The following is a 19935-nucleotide window of genomic DNA, read 5'->3' as shown; positions in this document are numbered from 1 at the left end:
TGTATTCTTACAGTACTGCTTAAAGGAATTTAAAAGTTGTTGTGGCTCAACATGCAAAAAGCTTAAGTGGCCAGACTTGTATCTTAAGATACTAAGTGATCTTTGTAAATTAATACATGCCTTCAAGTTAAGAACAAACTACAAATCTGAGTATACAACACATGAGATTTTCAGATTGTAGTCATGGACTCCAAATAGGGATCAGTTCGAAGACTTCAAGATTAGAAGAGTTGATGTAATTGATGTTATATCGACTGTAGACTTATAAATAGTCTTTAACCTGCAAATCATCGAATTGTTGCTTAGTGGTCTGTATGCTGTATTCATACTTGAGAGCTGTGTTCAGATTTGCGCCTATTTTTAGTTGTTAAAGTCAAGCATGTTCTCCTCATGCATACCAGACTCAAAAGTCTGTCATTTGAATCAGATGATATTTGACTTTTTTTTCACCTAAAGTTTAAAAGTTTGGACGAGCCTAGCGGGGCGTTCAGTGGGAAAGTGACATTCATGTATTATAGTAAATAAGCTAATGGCGCTAACAATAGATTGGCAATTTGCAAAAAAAAAAATTGCCTACATTAGATATCAAAGAGAGGACATTGACTGTGTCATATTAGGTTGCTATAAGCTGTATATTCACCACAATCTAAGCAGAAGAGAGAAGATAGTGTTATATCAAAGCCTTAAGGTGCAGAGTCACTCTCCCTCTGTGCCGCTGCATCATGTCCGCAGCTCCCTATACCAAAGAGTAGTGTCAAAGTCAAGAGCGCTCACTCCGCAGCAAAATCTGCACACTGCACAGCGTAGTGAGTAGCAAAAAACAAACAAACAAAAAAAACTGAGTTTTTGACTTGAAGCAATGCCAGTTAAGTGAGGAGTCTGCAAGTGATGACTTGAATCTCTGACTTTCAGGGGGCATCCCTTGTTTTCTCAATGTTCTCAGTCTTCCTCTCACAGCTCAAAGACATGCAGGTTAATTGTTGCTGTAACAGACTTAAAACCATGCAGATTTACTTCTCACCGTATCAGCAAATCTATTTGCTTCAACACAATGTTTATCAGCAGTTTTTAGCAACCGTATTTTGGTCACAATTAGCTTATTAATTAAAATTTCAGCTTCTGTAAGATTAGGAAATGATCATGTTTTGTCTTAAAATACACTGTTTGATGGCATAATGTAGCAGTAATGTCTCCGTAAAATCACAACCACTTCCTGTGGTTTTATCCCTATTGGAAAAACAGCGATGGGTTTTGAAAAAAACACCATGTTTGGCGCATAAATTGTCGCCAGAGAAACAGCTAGTCTGTAGCTTGGTAGGTGTCTCACCCAGGTGTCACACCATGCCCTCCAACTCCCGATAAAACAATCAGCTCATATACTACAACACTATAGGATATGTACGAAATGTGCAAATGTGAAGCATACGTGGTTTAAAGAAATGTACAATGCCAACATGTGGGTCAATCCATGTATGCATGTTAGCGCATGTATGTATCCCACTGGCTAGCTAATCATCATCGCTTTGCACTGCGCTCATGCAGTGGTTGCCTCTGATATCGGTATGGCCACGTCACAGCAGCGAGGCATCCATCCTCAGGTTCCCTTCTGGTTAACATGGTTAGCTCTGTCAGCACTGTTGCTGTTGTTTTGCGCTGTTGGAGTGAGCACCGTTAGCTGCTAGCTGCCAGCACAGTTAATTCCATGGCCAGACGACTCATACCCTCATACAGAGCCCCTTTAAGTATCCCAGCTAAAGCGAGAACACAGTGAAAGCAAATCTGCAAGTATGTCCAGATGGTAAATTGAGATCTTTTTAAAAAAGTCATGCAAGCATGAAAGGTATCATAAATAAGTGTTTAGATTAAATTAATTGTAAAAGCAGTTTAAAAAATGTCCAACATGCGGCTGGCATATCACACTTCTGGAGCGTATAGAATAAGGCTCAGGTTGTAAAGAAAATTTGTAAAGATCTAGAAAATCATTGAAAAAAAAAAAAAAAAAAAAAAAAGGTTAGGTCCTGGTTCATCTGGCGACACCCTTGGTTACCATGGTAACAGCAAGCCTGGTTTAATACTACAGCACTCTTTAAGCAGCTACTTTGTCAAATATAGGAGCAACTTGTAGATCAGTTGACAATGTAGCCAAACCAATTTACATAGTTTTAGTACAGAAAAATAAATGCAATAGCAACTGATTTTAGTTTTTCACACAACTGCAGGTCACAGTAAAATTGATAACCTTTTTTAGAGGTTTGCACCCTGCAGCTCCTCATCTAACAGCTCACTTTAGCCGCTACCTTTTGTTACTTTGCTCCTTTGCAAAAATTAAAACAATTTGCTGATAAGAAAATGACAAAATGACTATTGTCTCTTTATGTAGACACTTTTTTTTAATGAATGCCCTCAAGTTAATGCAAACAAATGCATTGTTTCGTGTGGCTGCTTCACAGTAAAAGCCGTCACTGTTTGTTGTCAGTGTAACACTTTTAAACTGTGGCGCAGCTGCAGAGGAAATATTCTGTTTGGATTTAGTAGTTAAAATTAAAGTAAGTAAAATCAAAATAGTAGATTAAAAAATAAAAATTAAATAAATTAAGAACAGCTCTGACTTGCTGGAAAAAGTACATCTGATGTCAGCAAGATTAAAGTTCACAGCTCTTTTCTGCATTTTTTTGTCATCTATCTTGTGTGTGTACCATCATTTGTTTTGAATCCCTCGTGTAAGTAGTCAGAATCCAGTGTGGGAATTGCAGACTCTGCTGCAATCAGACCAGCACATATGGGTATTTTGCAAAATGTCAAGGCCACACCCCTTTGTGGGGGACAGAAAAAAACAAAGATCACATAGATGTCAGTGCAATTTGACAGGTGTTTGGATGATAATTTTGGCATGTCTGCATGCATTTATTTCTTGTAAAACTAATGTTTGTTTTGCAGACATGTCTGATAACTTTTTTTGCAAACTTGCCTGAACCTGAGTGTTCGAGGTACCATAATAAATTCAGGTTGTTTGGTGTCATGCCCCTCCAAACCTCCCCTGTCAGAGTCTGTATTTAGTTGAATCACCAGGTATCTTCAGGCTAAATCTTGTCTGTTAACAACTAGCCTGTTAATACCCAACTTTTTGATCTACTGACTGAGAATAAGTTGGAGAAGACAGTAATGCTGCTATCCTGTATGGCTTCATTGCGGCAGCCCACCACTCAAGCTAATGTTAACTACACTGACACAGTGAATATTCACAGATCTTATGTGACTCAAACCTCAGCGTGAAAGCCTAGTTAACCTACACAAACAGCTTTTCAGCATTTTCAGTTTTCTGTCCTTATCTGACAGCATATTTTTTTTCCATGAAAAGTGAACACAGCTGATAGTGTAGTCTGTAGTTCAGAGCCAAAGATCTTCTATATTCTGTCTTTTTTAATGACATGACAGGGAAACAAATTGCAAAACATTTTTTTTGGTGCAACCAACATGTTCTCATTCAAAGTTGTCTCAAACTGCTGCTTTGCAGTGGACTAGATATTACACTCTAGGTATCCTTATGTGTCTGCTTTTGACATTCTGGGATGCCACTACCGTGATGTTGGTTCAAGCACATGGTTGGATTACACTGCATGTGATTATGTTTACACAACAACAGCACATGGCAACCAATGCTGGGACATTAACAAATGCACATGCTTGCACAGATGGTTAGGATTAGGCAAAAGAGACATCGTAAGGTGTAGAAGAAAACATCACATTCAGATGGGAAGTGAACACCAGACTCCCGTATTAAAGTCCAGGGTTGCTGGATCCATCCACCACCCCTCCTGATGACCCTATATGAACCTTTGTGCTCCTTGTATTACGTCATTACCGGCAGCTTGTATCAAGCAGACAAGACAGATTCCATCTGGCCACATATCATGCTGCTGCGGCAGGTGCCGTCTGCTCATTCGGCGGTGTATAATAACACTGCAAATGGTTTTGTCTGACTGCGTTCTCAGCTGTCAACGTCCAGCGGCCAAAAGCAGCAGCGTTTGGACGATTTTGGAATTATAACAGGCTGGTGTAACTTACTGCACAGCAACTCTTTGGGTTCAGTTTGTATTTTAAACCAATTTATTTTAAGTAGTGTTTTGAAACATGTTTCCACTTCGTCTGTGTACAGCCCTGTCTCCCAGAAAATGATGTGAATATTCAAGAAATTTTCAACAGCAAAAATGTTTTGAGGCAGAAACGTAATGCGGAGTGAATGACATTTTCTATACATAATGAGGAAATGTTGGTGATTAACGCGTCGCAAACGTCGCAAATGCAATGACGCAGCAAAATGTTCACTAAATGTTAACCAACAACATTGTTGTCTGCCAAAAATGGCAATATAGGAATACAGTATTGTTTTTATTACCTTTTTTAAAATTAATATGTACCTGCAATCACGATCTTTCCCTATCCTTCACCAAAGTGCAGTTGATGCCTTGTCTGGACAAGAACCCAAAGTTTTAGTATCGATGACCTGCAGTTTTGTACACCAGCCATCCTTTCTAACCACCTTGCCACCACGCTTCTTATAAAGCCTGTGCAATAGATGAATGTAATGTTTTTTGCTGATATTCAACATGCTGATATTTAAGAACTCATTTGGCAGATAACTGATACCAATATCGACGTGTAAACTCATTATTTCCCCACCTAATTTTAGTGATCAACAAGTCTCTTCTGTAATATTCACATTATATTATGCATGCTCTCATCATGATGACCCAACTGTAGATGGATTCATAAAATACAATCCTTTTCAGTGTATGTAATATTCATTCACTGAGCAAAATAAGAAAAAATACTTCAGCTTGGGGTTGATGTTTTGTACATGTTCACTTTTTCAAAAAAAAAAAGTGGTTTTCAATATCGGCAGAAATTAGCATGTTGGCTGATTCTGATATTACATTTTAAAGTCAGTATCTGCCGATACCGATGATGTGCCAATATTATTGTGCATCCCTAGTTGTGTTACCTGAAAGAACGGTTGTCTCTGACAAATCCTTTTAGCGCTTATGTTGCCACATTAATGTAATTACGAAAGCAGTTTGGTAACGTACAAATGTAATTTTTAGGAGACAAGTTAGCTGTGTATGCTGTTGTTGTCTACACGGAAAGCTGGATTGTTTTCAGTCAGAAGGCGCATGGAGGTAATTTCAGAATTCAGATACATCGAATGGCTATTGCAGAAACATGCAAAGAGCTGAAGTGTTGATGTAAAAGGAGATACATAATATCATCTGGTAAGATGCACAAACTGTAACTCTCATCTGACCCGTATGTCTTAATCACCATCTTCTCTGCTTTGATTTTTAAAAATAATTGCTTGCTTTCCTTTTGCTTCCCCTCCATAATTCTTTATGCATTTTTGTCCTCATCCATCGCCTCTTCTCCTGTCTATAAGTGTCTGTCTCACTTGTGATTCCTCCCTCTGTCTCTCTCTCCTCTCTCATCAGTCTCTCCCCCTCAGTCCGTCTTTATCCTCCTCTCTCATTCACTCTGTCTCTCTCAGGGGCCCGAGGTGAGGATTGACAGAAGGGAAATCCTGACTGACTGAAACCCGGTTGATGAGTTCTCCTCTTCTTCCTCCTCCTCCTTCTTTTTCTCTTTCTCTTCCTTCTCTCTGAGCAACTTCTCTTCCTTCACCTTCTTCTTCTTCACCACCTTCTCTCCAACACATGCATCTGCTCCTCATCCTCCCCACTTCATGCTGTAGGATTAAGGTACATCCACACTTCCACTACAGAGGCTCTCTCTCTTAAATACATGCACGTGACGTAGCTGAAACACACACTTTAGTTTATGATCTATGATTGAACTTGCTTATCAAAATCACACAAACAAAAAACATTTCCCTTTAAGAACAGTATAGCCAGAAATGTGTCACAAAGATGTGGCATTTAAAAAAACAGAAAAACAGACACAATGTTAAAAAGACACATACATTTTTTTTTTTCAAAAGTTTAAAACCTTGTCCTTCTCTGGAGAATTTTTAAACCAGAGGAATAATTGCACTTGAAAGTCATGTTCCTGGTATTATATTAACTTTGCTTTTAGTTAGATAATACATGGATACTTCCAGAATGATAATATGTCCATGCTATTTGCACGTGTCAATTAGGGAGTTTTGATTCACTCACTTGGCTGATGCAGCAGTGGACAATTCATCTCAAGTCCTAAAATGAGATAGTGTGTACATTTTAAGGATTGTTCAATGTGAGAAATTCCAGGAGCCCAAGTTAAAAAAAATATGAAACCTAGTTTTCCATGTTGTGGATATTGTTTTATTTATTTGAATGGTTGTTGCGTCTTTAGTGTGTTTTTCTTGTTAAGCCCCTTCCAGGTGTGTTTTCAAGAGGAAGCTTTTAAATCGATTATTATTATTATTATGTGTATTATGATAAGTTATTATTATTATTATTATTATTATTATTTATTATTATTATTAAATCTTAGAAATAAAAAGAGATTAAGCAAAAGTATGTGTGTGACTATTGAGCAGGTGCAAGAATTTTTTTTTTTTTTTTTAAAAAGTCTGAATGAAATGGAGGGATAGTACCTCCCACTATTTATCTGGGTGAGAGGGTGGATATTAACTTGACGAAGAGCATGGACAGGCTTTCCAATTTCTTTTCTAATTTCTTAATATTTATAATACATGACTGACTCAAAAAGTTTTAGTATTTCCCATTTGGAAAAGTCCTTGCAATCGTGTCTGTAAAAGCAAAACTACTTTGCAGCTCAACACATAAAGTATCATCTTCTGGTGAGCTTTAAATGTGCAATATTTTAAAACAAGGTTTTTAAAAATCAGATTTTAACTCAAAAAGTGAGTGTTGTGTTTGTAATGATGGTTGTCTCATTTTAGAGCCAAACTTGTTCATCTGACTAGTCTGATACTAATGAGATAATTCCCAAATTCTTGTTGAGCAAGTTTTGGGGTTTCAGGTGAACAGACCAGTTTAGACTTTGGTTGCTTGTATCTGAGTGGCATTTCTCAATTTTTGGGTTTCTTCTTATATGTCAGATACACTACCTGTCTAAGTAAATGTGCTGCATGGCTTTAGTTTTGTATTCTATATATTTTTAAACAAGTAGAAAATGTCATTTATTGAAGCTGGCTTTGAAGTGGTTTTGAAGAAATACAATTTTTCCACTTATACAAATTAGGAGGGTGCAAAATTGTATGTCCTCTTCAGTGTGTTTTATTTATTTGTTTTATGCACATGTTGTGATTCAACTCTTTTTTGTGCCACTGACGTAGGTTGAGTTTGGTTGATAGAGTCAATCTCTGTGGATCTTGTCTTGTGACTATCATACTTCACTCAACCATATAGAGATTTAACCTCAATTCTTAGCATTTGTTATGGAATTTCGTGAGTAGTTTCTGAGGGTGTGTACCAGTTTTGAAGCCAAAATAATAATGTGTGGCAGTGCTTAGTGCATTTTGAAAATGAAAATTTAGCGTGAATAAAAGTTGATGACATGTACAATAAATTACATATTTCAATTTCATAATAATTGCAATATGATTTTTACTTTTTTAAAATGTACTTTTTTTTTTTTTTAACATAGCACCCGGTGAATGCAGCCCCACTGCACTGAAGTGATGACACTTGGTGGTCCATGGAGTGCATTCTAACCACGACTACAGGTATGACTGTGGAGCTACTTGTATGACAGGAAATTCCCATAATTCATGAGTCCTCAACAGGTGGTCCTCTGAGTAACCTAAGTGGGGGATGCCAAATTATTGTTTGAACATTTTCTGAAAGTTTTTCTTAAAACTTTTCCCCATAAATTATTATTATTTCTATTTATTTTTTTTTTAGAAATACACATTAAGATTAGTGCAAAGTATCAAAGAAAAAATGTCCTATTCATTAAAAACAACCAATTTAATTTACAGTACACAACATTAATATGCTAACTGTTATTCATGAATCCTCCTGCAACCATGTGAGCCAGCTAACCTATGCTAAATCACTGTGCCTTCCACATGTACGTTTAACATGATGTATAAATATGTCTCTCAATAATTATTATTTTGAAAAGACAAATATTGAATGCCCCATAAAAAGATATGTCCATACCCGGCACTTTAGGCCTCCCTCACATGTTATTGTATGTAGTGGAGGGTCCCTGCTCTATTTCTGTCTGTCAGTGAGGGGACCTGAAAAATGTTGAAGACCCCTGCCATAGTTCATCACTTACAGTAACAAACTGAGCAGAGTCACTGGTTGTGGTAAAAATGATCCCGCTGTAAATTTTCTTTAAAAATTTGACTTTTAAGAATAACAACAATGTCACCCTTCACAGAAGCAGAGACCATCCCATAGATGATAAAATGATAATGTGCCTTGTTAGATAATTAATTTGATTTCTGAAAAAAAGCAACAACAAAAGAAACAGTTTCCTGTCAGTTTTTTTTTTTTTCATTTTAGCATCACAGATTTCAAAACTAAAACTACATCTGCCTCATTAGTTTTTGCTCCTGAGATGATGCTAGACGGCATGAATGAGAGTTATAATATATTCAAAATGCTCCTTTCATCCAAAATCCAAAATTGATTGATTCAAACTTCTGAATGTTCAGTATTCAGTGTTTCTGCAGTTCTTCTTGGGACATGTATTAGATTTCACCTATTGTTTCCTGTCTTGTGTCTTTGGATTTTTATCAATTAGTCTGACATTTTCAGGGGAGTTGCTCCTTTTTTTCTACTTACTTTTCTGTTAAAACAGTTTCATGTGTAACCATGACTTAGAGACTGAAATGGCAATTAACAAAATATTGCAACGGAAAAAGAAAAGAAAAAAGAACCATGTTTTTCCTTCTGGGACCATGGGAACTTAATTTAAACATGTTGTTATGTACACATGAAAGTAGAAAGGAAAAGGGCCAGCTTGGTTAACAGGGGGCAGTTGCTTTTTACCATCACCATAAATCACTTACAATTTCTTCTGTGTACCACAGAGGACAATGGTTTATTTGCCATTTCTAACCAGAAGTCAGTGTAAATCTCCTTTTTAATGTGATGATGATCTTTCAATCAAGTCCTGTTTGTACCTAACCAAACCTTGAAGGATTGAGACTCCCTAAAAAAATGCCATTTCACCTGCAGAGCATTAAATCCTGCATCACATCACAGAGTCCAGTGAACCTGATGTGTGTTCTTGTCAGTTTATCCCTTTTTGGATCCGCTAGCAAAACTGTAGCCTTGTTGTTGTACATTAATGTAATCTTTGCCTTAACCCCAAAATTAAACCTACAGGAAAACCCAGGCCAAACTTTCTTTTTTCTTTTTTTTGGTATTATCAATTTATGAAGATGCGCTTAGGTTTTTGCTCATTTTCTGTTGACATGGCTGCAACCAAGATTAGACTATTCTGCAGATTTCAAATGACTTTTACCTGACTGCAAATGACCTCTCAAATTAAAATATGTACAACTAAATAGTGATAAATATATATTTACATGTAGATGGACTGAATCATGCAAACAACAAATCTGTGTTCTCAAAACAATGTAGTATCTGACATCAATAGATGCCCAAATGGGTTTACAAAGCTGACTTTCAGTTTCATTGGACATAGATGTGAAACCAAATATAACATTTAAAAGAAAACATGAATGATATTCTGTATGCCTTCATACTTGACATGCATCAAACAAACTAATCTCACTTTTTTTATTTTTGTATTATTCAGTCTAGCTTGCCTAATTTTACAAGCTTTGGAAATAAAACTGGCCCAAACTTTACAACTCAGTCCAAATTCTAATTGGCATCAAACCAAAATAATTCAGGTATTTTGGTCTGTATTTTTTTTTAATAAGATGCATGCAGATAAACATATAAAATTAAATGTTCACTTACAGGTCAGTTGGTCAAGGAGCTCGCTGAAGCATACACTGCTGTGTCCTGCAAACCCATGCCCCTCAGAGTTTAAGGAGTCCATTAAAGGAGTAGTTCAACATTTTGTGAAATACATTTTTTTGGCAGAGTAAGATGAGAAAATACCACTCTCAATACCCACATACTCTCATATCTGTGTTTGAAATGTAAAGCTACGGCCAGTTAGCTAAGCTTGACACAGACTGGAACCAGATAGCCTGGCTCTGCCCAAACATAAGAGTATACATTTCAACAGTCATAAAAGCTGCACTTTATTTTATTTTCACACCTTCTTTGTCCACTCAGACTCGTTCTTACATTAGATATCAGTTCTGTAGAGTCTGTTGGATTCCTCTCTAGTTTCTAAGTTTCATATAAAACTTGAAAAGAACAGATCAGGTCCACAGACAACGTCCAGAATTATTTGTAGTATTTAGTTCCCAGTTACTGTGAATACTCTTTGCATTGCAACAGAAACAACAGTGTTCATATTTTCAAGTAATGCTATACAAGGTCTCATAGCATTACAGGACTCTACTGACGTTGTTCCCCAAGATGTCTCCAGTACTTTAAGGATAATTAAGTGGTGTCATGCACTGGCTTAGATACATCACCCACAAAAAAAAATGATATTATATTAACTCACCTAATGTTCTGTTGAATTCTTGAAAGCAACTTTGTTTTTCCTTGCATGTCTCCACAGTGAATGAAAAATGCAAAAATGAAGAAAAATCTAAATGAATTGGAGTAAGTGTATCAAGATGTACATTCACAAACTCTCATACAACTTGTGCGGTATCATCCAAATCTCATTTATCCAGACGTGAGCTCTGTTCTTTTCCAAAAAAATGCATTTTTAAAAAACAAAATCTTACTTTATAAAACACTTCCACATAGACTGTCTCACGCGCAGAAGAGTAGCACACCTGAGCGTGTGTGTTTAAGCTGTGCTCACGCTGAGCACAGCTTAAACAATGAACGAGCAAAGTTCAAACACAAATTAGGAAACGTGGCCCACTTTTGACTCCACTTCATTTAGAATTTTCTCAGTTTTTGGATTCATTGTTCACAACATGCCTCCCACAGAGACGCGTGGGAAGTTTTCTTTAAGAATTCAGCGTAACACGGCGTGACTAACATGATAAGCAAATGATCATTTATTTGGGTGAAGTATTCCTTTAAGAAGACATATCTCCCATACATGTGGCAGAATGAATTTAAAGTCATATGTAAACATAATGGCAACCTCACCACCAAAACTCACAAGATAGGGTCTGACTCTCAAGCTGACTTACAGGTCTGTTAACACAGGATACTTTGGATTATGATCATCTTAATGATAAAGAACAAAAATACAGATTTTTAAAACATTTTTTATCCATTACTCAGACAAAGCTTTTAATTTTAGTATACCTCATATATTTCCATGCAAAACATATTCCTGATAAAGCCTTTTAATATTTACTACTTTTGCATGACATTAACATTGACAATCAACAAAACTAAATACAATTATCTTAACTGTCTTACATCTTTATGGTGGTTTACATATAACACCTGATTTGACATTTATGTAGCAGCTTTAAATATAAATAAAGATTCAGGATGTGATTCATATTTTTCATTATATTTTTTCACACAAAAGTCAATATTTTCAGCAAAGCGTGAAAATCAGACGTACTTGTTATCTTGCCGAGCTCTGCACCAAAATATGAAGTGGTGTGGTGTGGTGTGGGGAACATTTCCGGACGGAAGTGTGGTGCAGTGTGTGTGTGTGTGTGTGTGTGTGTGTGTGTGTGTGTGTGTGTGTGCTACCGAAGGGCAAAATGCCACGTCAGTTTGGATCGGAGGTCCTTGTTCTCTGCCAGGATGTCCTGTAGCAGACTCCACCCTCCTGGTTATGGCAGATATCTCTGCATACTTTTAGCCCAGATGTACAGTATATATGTATATGACTTTTAATCTGACCCTTCATTTCACCTCACACACACACACACACACACACACACACACACACACATATGCGCTTTTTAGGTGTATGAGTCAAGAAAAAGCAGCTTGCTCATCCCATAGGGTGGTGGAAAATGATTCAGGAAAGTGGGAAGAAGGGGAAGTGAATGTTTGGTAAGAGCTAACGCTGTGGCCCCTAAAGTAGCGCACACACACACACACACACACACACACACACACACACACACACACACACACACACACACACACACACAGGTAAATACATGCACTTATGAGGAAAAAAACACACATAAATCGAGACAAAAACACACAGCAGTGCATGTCTGGACGTCATCAGTGCTGTGAGAGCTGCCTCTGTGGCTCCATAGACGTAGATGAATGAAGCATCACAGCATACAGTCCATTTAATACACACACACACACACACACACACACACACACACACACACCCCCACATAAATAGACAATATTTCATCATATTTGTGGACACACACACGTCAGATGGTTGAATGTATTTCAGGGATATTTGTCATACACTGTTGGTCAAAACATCAAAAGGCTTACATGAATACACATATAAACACACGCCGGCACACACACATGCACAAGTACATGTGCGACTAATAATAGTTCCTTTGGTTTGCGCCTGTTACTTCGAGTTCACGGACTTCTGAACCAGTGACGTAGCAAAACAAGTTCTAATTAATTTGTTTTGTTAAGATGACATGAGATTTAGCTGATTCCAACTACAAATAAAAAACAAAATGATTTCTGCATGATACCTTTAATTATTTATATTCATTTATATCTCTTTTTTCTTTTTCTTTTATTTTTTACATTCCCAGCAACAAGGTTTTGTGAACAAGAGGAACCAAAAGTGATCACAAACTCTGTCCCTCACTTTCTCTTTACAGTTAAGACACACATACACACACACACACACACACACTCAAATACACGTACATAGAAATATATACACACACAAACACATAATCTCACACACTTGCATATGTCTTGAATACAGTTTCACAAGTAATTTCTCACTCGTATGCTGACGCACTCACACTGACACTTCGTGACTCACCCTCGCACTTTTTCTTTTCCTTGATCTCTTCATTTTCTGTCACACGCACGCACACACAAACACAGACACACACACACACACACATACACACAGACACACAGATTCTGCAGTTGTTGATAAACAAAATCTTGTTTCTCAAATTCAAAACTTTCTCCAAACATCAGACATGGTTTCATCATGAATTTGTCCTGAATAAAGTAATGTTTATGAATGCAGGCTCACAGAAACACCAATGAACATTTTGAATATCAAAAATCTTCTATGTGAAATTTGTACATAACACAAAATATCAAATGTTACACGACCATGTTTCATGAATTACTGCCTCCAAAAAACTGTGTTTTCAGGCCAACTTCTTTAGATATTTCCTTTGTCATTTTGTAAAATTGAGATTCTCCTCTTTAACAACTGGATAAGTTCAACTGCTGCATTCTGTACAAAATAACATTATTGTCATGATCGACAGGAATTCAGAATTTAGTTTTGATGTAAACAGCATCATCTCTGCTTTAACTGAAAAACATAACTGACTGTATGTTTGTAATAAAAAAACATGTCTGTTTTCCTCCCTAATACCTTCTGTAAAAAACTATTATTTAAAACCAAATGAAGCACATGGCAGAATATTGTTATTCTATTTGTTATCACTTTGTACAGTAAGTAAGTATAAGTTTTTATTTAGATAAAATAAAATCAGATAAACTTTTTTAATCTCACAGCATGAGAGATCCACACATTACAGTGGCTCAACAGAAAAAAGCTAGAGATTCAAAAAGAAAATGTAAACAAAAAATATCAAAATAGACAATAAAACATATAATAACACAAATCTGAAAAGAAATATAGCCTTCCCAAACACACACAAATGTAAAAGCACCACAACTAAAATGTCTAAACAAAATAATCGAACAGCACAGACCAACCAAGATGCTTGAAAAGCATATTGACTATTTTTTAATCCTCATATTTACCCTTCATTCAAAAAACTCATCCCACAACAATATTACACTTATCAGCCAGTTTACGCAACACTTGGACGCAACACACTCATAATTAAACCCTCTTTTTTTATCGCACACTTTGAAATGCATTTTCCCGATTAATTGAGTCTTCCTCTGATTAAAATTTAGTGCCCTTATTGTTTCAGAAGCCTTTTTAGTGTTTTTTTTTTTTTTTTGTGGTTTGTTCATATGTATCACAAGCTTTGATGTCAGAAAATCAAATCCACAAATATAGATGTAAATATGTCAATAAAATATAAGTAAATAAATGTGAAGCTTACTGGGCAAATTAAAAAATAAAAAAGCAACTACATGTTTATGGTTTTCCTACATTTGCCTGACACCAAACTAATTCCAAGCACTTCCATCCTATGTGATGGTAAAATCATGTTGTTTTTATTGTTAATATAAAAGAAAACCTCAGTTTTATTACAGATTTTTGCAGTATGTAGTCTACAAGAAAATATTGTAAATAAAAGTTTTGTGTAGGAAATGATACACTGGCTGCAGAGAGGATGAGAAACAGTAGCAGCTCAAAATGTAAAACTTCAACAAATGTCATATTATTAATATTTAAAGAGGATTTATGCTTCCTTTATGGGTAGAGCGGATTCTTAATCCTATATGTTGCATTATGAGACTGAACGCTGTTAGGAATAGACCTAAGTACAGACAACAGAGAGCCTGAATATTTAAGGTTTAATTGTAGTTCCCTTAAACCTGGTAGGAGATAGTGTCAAGAGATTTGGTTTTATGTGTCCAGGTTATAAGATATCTGCCTTTAAAACTGTTGCCAACAACCAAATATAATGAAAATTTGTGGAACTCTGTGCTAATAGCAATAAAAACTAAAGGCCTCTTTGAAAAACCTAAAGACAGGGTCTATTTCTCAGCAGTGTCAATTGATTCAATTCTGTCATTTTCAGTGTGAACATGATAAAAAGACAGGTAGTAACACACAGTAATGTGTACAGTCGTGTGCAACTGGAACACTAATTTAAAGCAAAGAAAGTTTTAACATCACTGGTGCATTCTACTTTAAATTTGCAGGTTAATCATCTCAGTTTAGAGAGAATTTGTGCACAAAACATTTTTTTCTTGTGTATGTGACACCACATGAAATCATCAGTGTTACGGTGACCTCTTAAGTAAATTGTTGAAAATGATTCACAACCTGATTTCCAGAATTAAGGCCGAAGATTAAAGGCAAAGTTTATCCGAGCCCAAAAGCCATGTGCAGTGAATCTGAGTGCTCTTGAGCTGAACAAAAACACAACAGGTCATTTTAATGCTAAATTTATTTTTGTGTTTTAGAAAGAATTAATCACACTAAACCATCTAGAAGACGTGGGAGAGAGTGGTACAAGAAACTGCAGAGTAACTTTAGAAGTAAAATAAAACAATATTACCAAGAAGAAAACATTAAAAGTCTATAAAAAATAATATCAACTAAGCCAAACAATTAAACTCTAAATTTTCAGGCATCCACTTAACTTGAATGTGTTATCCTCAATCTACGTCAACGACCTCTTCTGAGAATTATTATGAACTAACAAACAGTCTTAACAGGTTAAAACATGAAATTGTTGGATAGAAATCATTCATGCTTTATTTTATGTCTGTTGGTCATGTTTGGTAGCCAAACATAAATCTAAATCCATTTTGTTGCCAAATTTTCAGACAAACTAAACATTATTACACAAGTCAGTTTATATTAACCTGCTGCTTTATATTTCCACATCCAAAAACTAAAAGTCCAGAGCATTTCTCCTCATTCCTTCCCACCATCTCCGCCAAAGTGAGGCGGAAATGCTCTGTTTGATTGCTTCAGGTTGATTTTTTTACTTCTTCGTTCTCTCAGTTCCTCTCACAGTCGTGCTCTGAGTGTCAAGTCCCAAACACACATATGAGAGAAGATTTGAATTCTTACAAATTTTGATACACTCATGCAATTGACCTAAAAATGTAAACCCTTTTTGGTCCAGGTTGCTGAGGCTTTATAAATAAATACCTGCAGACCACTCGTGGCTGAGTAAAATATACTGCAAACTTTTGATATTTTAATTTACAGCTAATATTCTGCCCGAAAGATGCTAAAATTATTCAGAAGTCTTAATTAAAGCCGCAAAGCGCTTTATATCAAAGATACAATTCCACGTTATCTATCATAAACCCTTAAAGGTAGACATAAATTAAACTAAAAGAGAAGTTTGTTTTTCCATCACTTATTTTAGAGAGACATAGAGGATTTTATGTGCCCATTGATCCACTTTAGTTTCCACAAACACTTCAAATTGTCAGTTATTTAATAGAAAAGTTCAAAAAGGTGTTGACAGAGAAAGTCTGCTTAAATCTGTCTTCTTCTCTTATTGTCTATCATAAAATGACAGAAAACTGCCTTTTGTTAAGGGCTCAAACAACATGAAAACAAGCATTCACACCCATGAGACTCACATAAAACCACAACATTTCCATAGTTCAATAAAAACATGAGTGCAAAGCTACATTTTAAAAAGTAGTGACTATAGCATCTTCACCCTCAGTAGTATGTTATAATTCCAGGTGAAATGGTTTCTATGAACAGGACTGTTTACCACACACACACACACACACACACCTCTCATCTGCATTGTTAGATCAGGTGGATAATAATGAATATATCAGACAACAACCACAAAAAAATTGGAGATGTAGACAGAACTGAAATCCAAACACATGTACAACTCTTAATATCAATTTACTCTGATAGGTACACACATCATTTTTAATGGGATACATTTACCACCCTATCATATAAAACCTGTCGGAACAAAAATTGATTTTGATATTAAAACACTACAAAAACGATTTTTGACACATATTTTGTAAGTTAAAAGAGATGCTAAGACACAAGGGACTGGACTGGAGCTGAGAAAATCTTTTAGGGTCTTCAAAAGTAGCTGAGTTCACTAAAGTAACTGATTCTTCATTTATTTTGAATGCTTTAATTTATAACACAGTTTCTGTTTTTCTGTGTATATTCTGGAGTAATTGTGACTTAAATTAGGATTTTTTTTTTTTAAATTTTGCATTACCTTGAAGCAACACACTGCTTTAAAACACATTTGCTTAGTGACATTAGAGGTATATGACAACTTTCTGTGTGACTGTCTGGCTAATTTTTGACCTTTTAAGCACTTATGAAATAAAATCTACATTTTTGTTAACTTCAGAAGAATTTGAATGCTAAAATACAGTTTACTCAACAGTTTTTCACCCCTCATCAGTTTTAAGATCATTTTATTCTCTTTCCTCCAATAATTACTGAAATGTGTAGTTGTGATATGAATTTTGAGAATGACCTACATTTTTATTCTGATTTGAAGAATAAGGAGCATGCTGAAATTGATGGGAAAAAAGATCTATTTTAAACCCCGGTTAATGACTAGTTTCAGTTAGAAATGTGAAAAACATGTATCAGTCAATGACCTTGTGAGAAACTCAAGGTTTAGGTAATATAATATTCTTTATTCTGTGAAACAACAAGGGAATCACAGTAGCACAGTTACACATTTGATGTTTTTGCAGCTCTAGAAAGTTCAAAACCCATTTTTAAGTAAAGTATCATGATATATATGGAGAGAAATGGTTGAATTAAGTTAATTGCTACATGCATCTGAATAGTTTTTTTAAGTTTACTTAATTTTGACATATTTAATGAAAGAACAATAACCAGGTGTGTCTATTATGACTAAAGCAAAGATTAGGACATACAAACACATTTATTTCAATCCTGTTTTCTTACCCATTTAAATCATCGTCTCATATTTTCACTTCTGAACATCTGGAGAAAACAGTAAGACTATGGGAAGAGAAAAGGAAAAGAGAAAACATATTTCAAGAAGCATTCAGATAATTTGAGAAAATTGAAGTAATTTAACTCTTTTTTTTTTACTGTTGTATAACGAGGTGCTTTTGGGGTTTATGCAGTAAGTTCAAGCACAAAGGTCAACAAAGTTTCTATGATGTTAAAACTGATTAATGTGGCCTCCCAAAATCAGACACACAAATGTGACACACATTAAGGAGTAATATAATAGTAATAGTTATATATAGTAATATAGGAAAGATAATCATTTACACAAGACTTTGTTGATTTAATGGTATGTTAGTGTCAGTGGATCAGTGGAGATTTGGCAGTTTGTCTTGTGCTGTGAATTTACCAAAGCACACACAATAATATCTGCAGTTTTTAGCATTACAACTTAAAAAAAAACTCAACCCAAAACCATATTTTCAACTTTAATATGCTTTAAAATTTTGGATTAAATCTACAAACTCAAAACACAATATGTAAAGTTTTAGATTATTTGCAATTGCAATTTACAATGTACAGTTGCAGTGTGTGTGTGTGTGTGTGTGTGTGTGTGTGTGTGTGTGTGTGTGTGTGTGTGTGTGTGTGTGTGTGTGTGTGTGTGTGATGTGACATCAAAATTGTAACAAGCTCAATGGAAAAGCAAATTATAGACTATAATTAACAATGTTCCATTAGACGTATAGTGGTTATTTAATTTGACATGTATTAATTGTGGTGAGTGATTAAATAAACTAATGTATCGACTTTAGTGTCCTCTCTCAGCGCGTCAGTTCTCTTTTAATCTTTCCACATTAACAGGGTCATGATCAGGGCAGTCCAGCTATAACTCTTACAGTACAAACCTGTGTTATATCAAGGATGCTCTACAGCAGAAATGTAAGATTACTCTGATTGAATTTGCAATTTACAAATCAGTCAGATGTATGGCACCACAAAAACAAACACATATACACTGAAAATTTTTAATCAAACTTAACAAAAGAACACTAAGGATTAAATTAGATCTGTTTATGTGTCTAATTGAGGCACACCTGAAAATGAAGAAATTTTGTCTTTTTAACATTTTAAGGACAAATTAAATGTTGTGTATATATTTTTTTAATAGTTAAATATGAACATAGTTTGTTTATATGATGGTGTTTCAACCTTTTCTGCCCCATTATTGTGTTTTATGTCCTTCTGTCTTCTCATAAGAGAGGTGTAAAACAAAGGAGATCACAAAGGAAGCTCTTGCAGATTGTATAGTAAAAAGGCTCTACTTCAAACTGATTCAGTAGCTTTGAATAAAAATGTACATCACAAAAATCATTATATCAATAACATCTCAAGTTTTCTCATCTATGATCTTTCTGCAATAAAAAAAAGTCATGATCTGTGCAGTGCTGCACTGATTTGAACAGTCAAAACTCGCAGCAATTCAAAGTCATTCTTTAATTTGCAGCTTTAAAAGGACTCAGATGCATGCAGACAAAAACAAAACAAAAACAAAACAAAAAACGGTGTTACCAAACACAAAAACTCTCATAACCTTTAAATCTACATATCTGCGTACATGTGTGAGCACTCAATCAGCTGTTTTGTTAATGCAGTGATATGATGTGATTAATAATCACAGCAAATGTATTTATGTAGCCATCATCGAAGCAAAACTTCATCTCACAGATCATGATTATGGTCAGTAACTCAAGCTGAGACAAGAACAAGGAAAGCATCTTACCATCATATCAAATAAGTGCATGTTACTGCTAAACACAAGTAACAATGTGCAGATAATACCAAATAATTTAAATTGTTCTCATTTTTAATCTATGTACTGAATCTCACATCTGATGTAGTTTAGACAAAAGAGACAAAAATAAACAATAGTTACCTTACAACCTCTCAAAAAATTACATTACGACTTCCTGCAGCTGGGTGGTCAGCCCTCATTCTTTATCTCCAAAATTCGTATTTAATGACTGCAGCTTCAGTAAACAATTTAATGGACTAATGTGTGTGAGTGTGTGTGTGTGTGTGTGTGTGTGTGTGTGTGTGTGTGTGTGTGTACATGTGTGTCCATAAGTGTGTGTGTGTATTTGAATGTTTGAATGTTGCAGAGAAGGA

General features: G+C 35.4%; 1 long non-coding RNA gene across 2 annotated transcripts in view; it reads left to right on the top strand.

Moving 5' to 3' along the window:
- Positions 1-19935, top strand: part of LOC121950683 — a 57475-nt gene that overhangs the window by 25823 nt on the left and 11717 nt on the right. The window contains exons 1-2 of one of the 2 annotated variants that reach the window (XR_006106337.1): positions 5488-5750; positions 7603-7681. This is a non-coding gene — a long non-coding RNA (uncharacterized LOC121950683). Of the gene's footprint in view, positions 1-5487; positions 5751-7602; positions 7682-19935 lie in introns of those variants that run through there. The other variant, XR_006106336.1, reaches the window with a different exon arrangement.

Source organism: Plectropomus leopardus, chromosome 11 (assembly GCF_008729295.1).
Source record: "Plectropomus leopardus isolate mb chromosome 11, YSFRI_Pleo_2.0, whole genome shotgun sequence".
Classification (NCBI taxonomy): domain Eukaryota; kingdom Metazoa; phylum Chordata; class Actinopteri; order Perciformes; family Serranidae; genus Plectropomus; species Plectropomus leopardus.
This window is presented reverse-complemented; position numbering and strand designations above follow the sequence as displayed.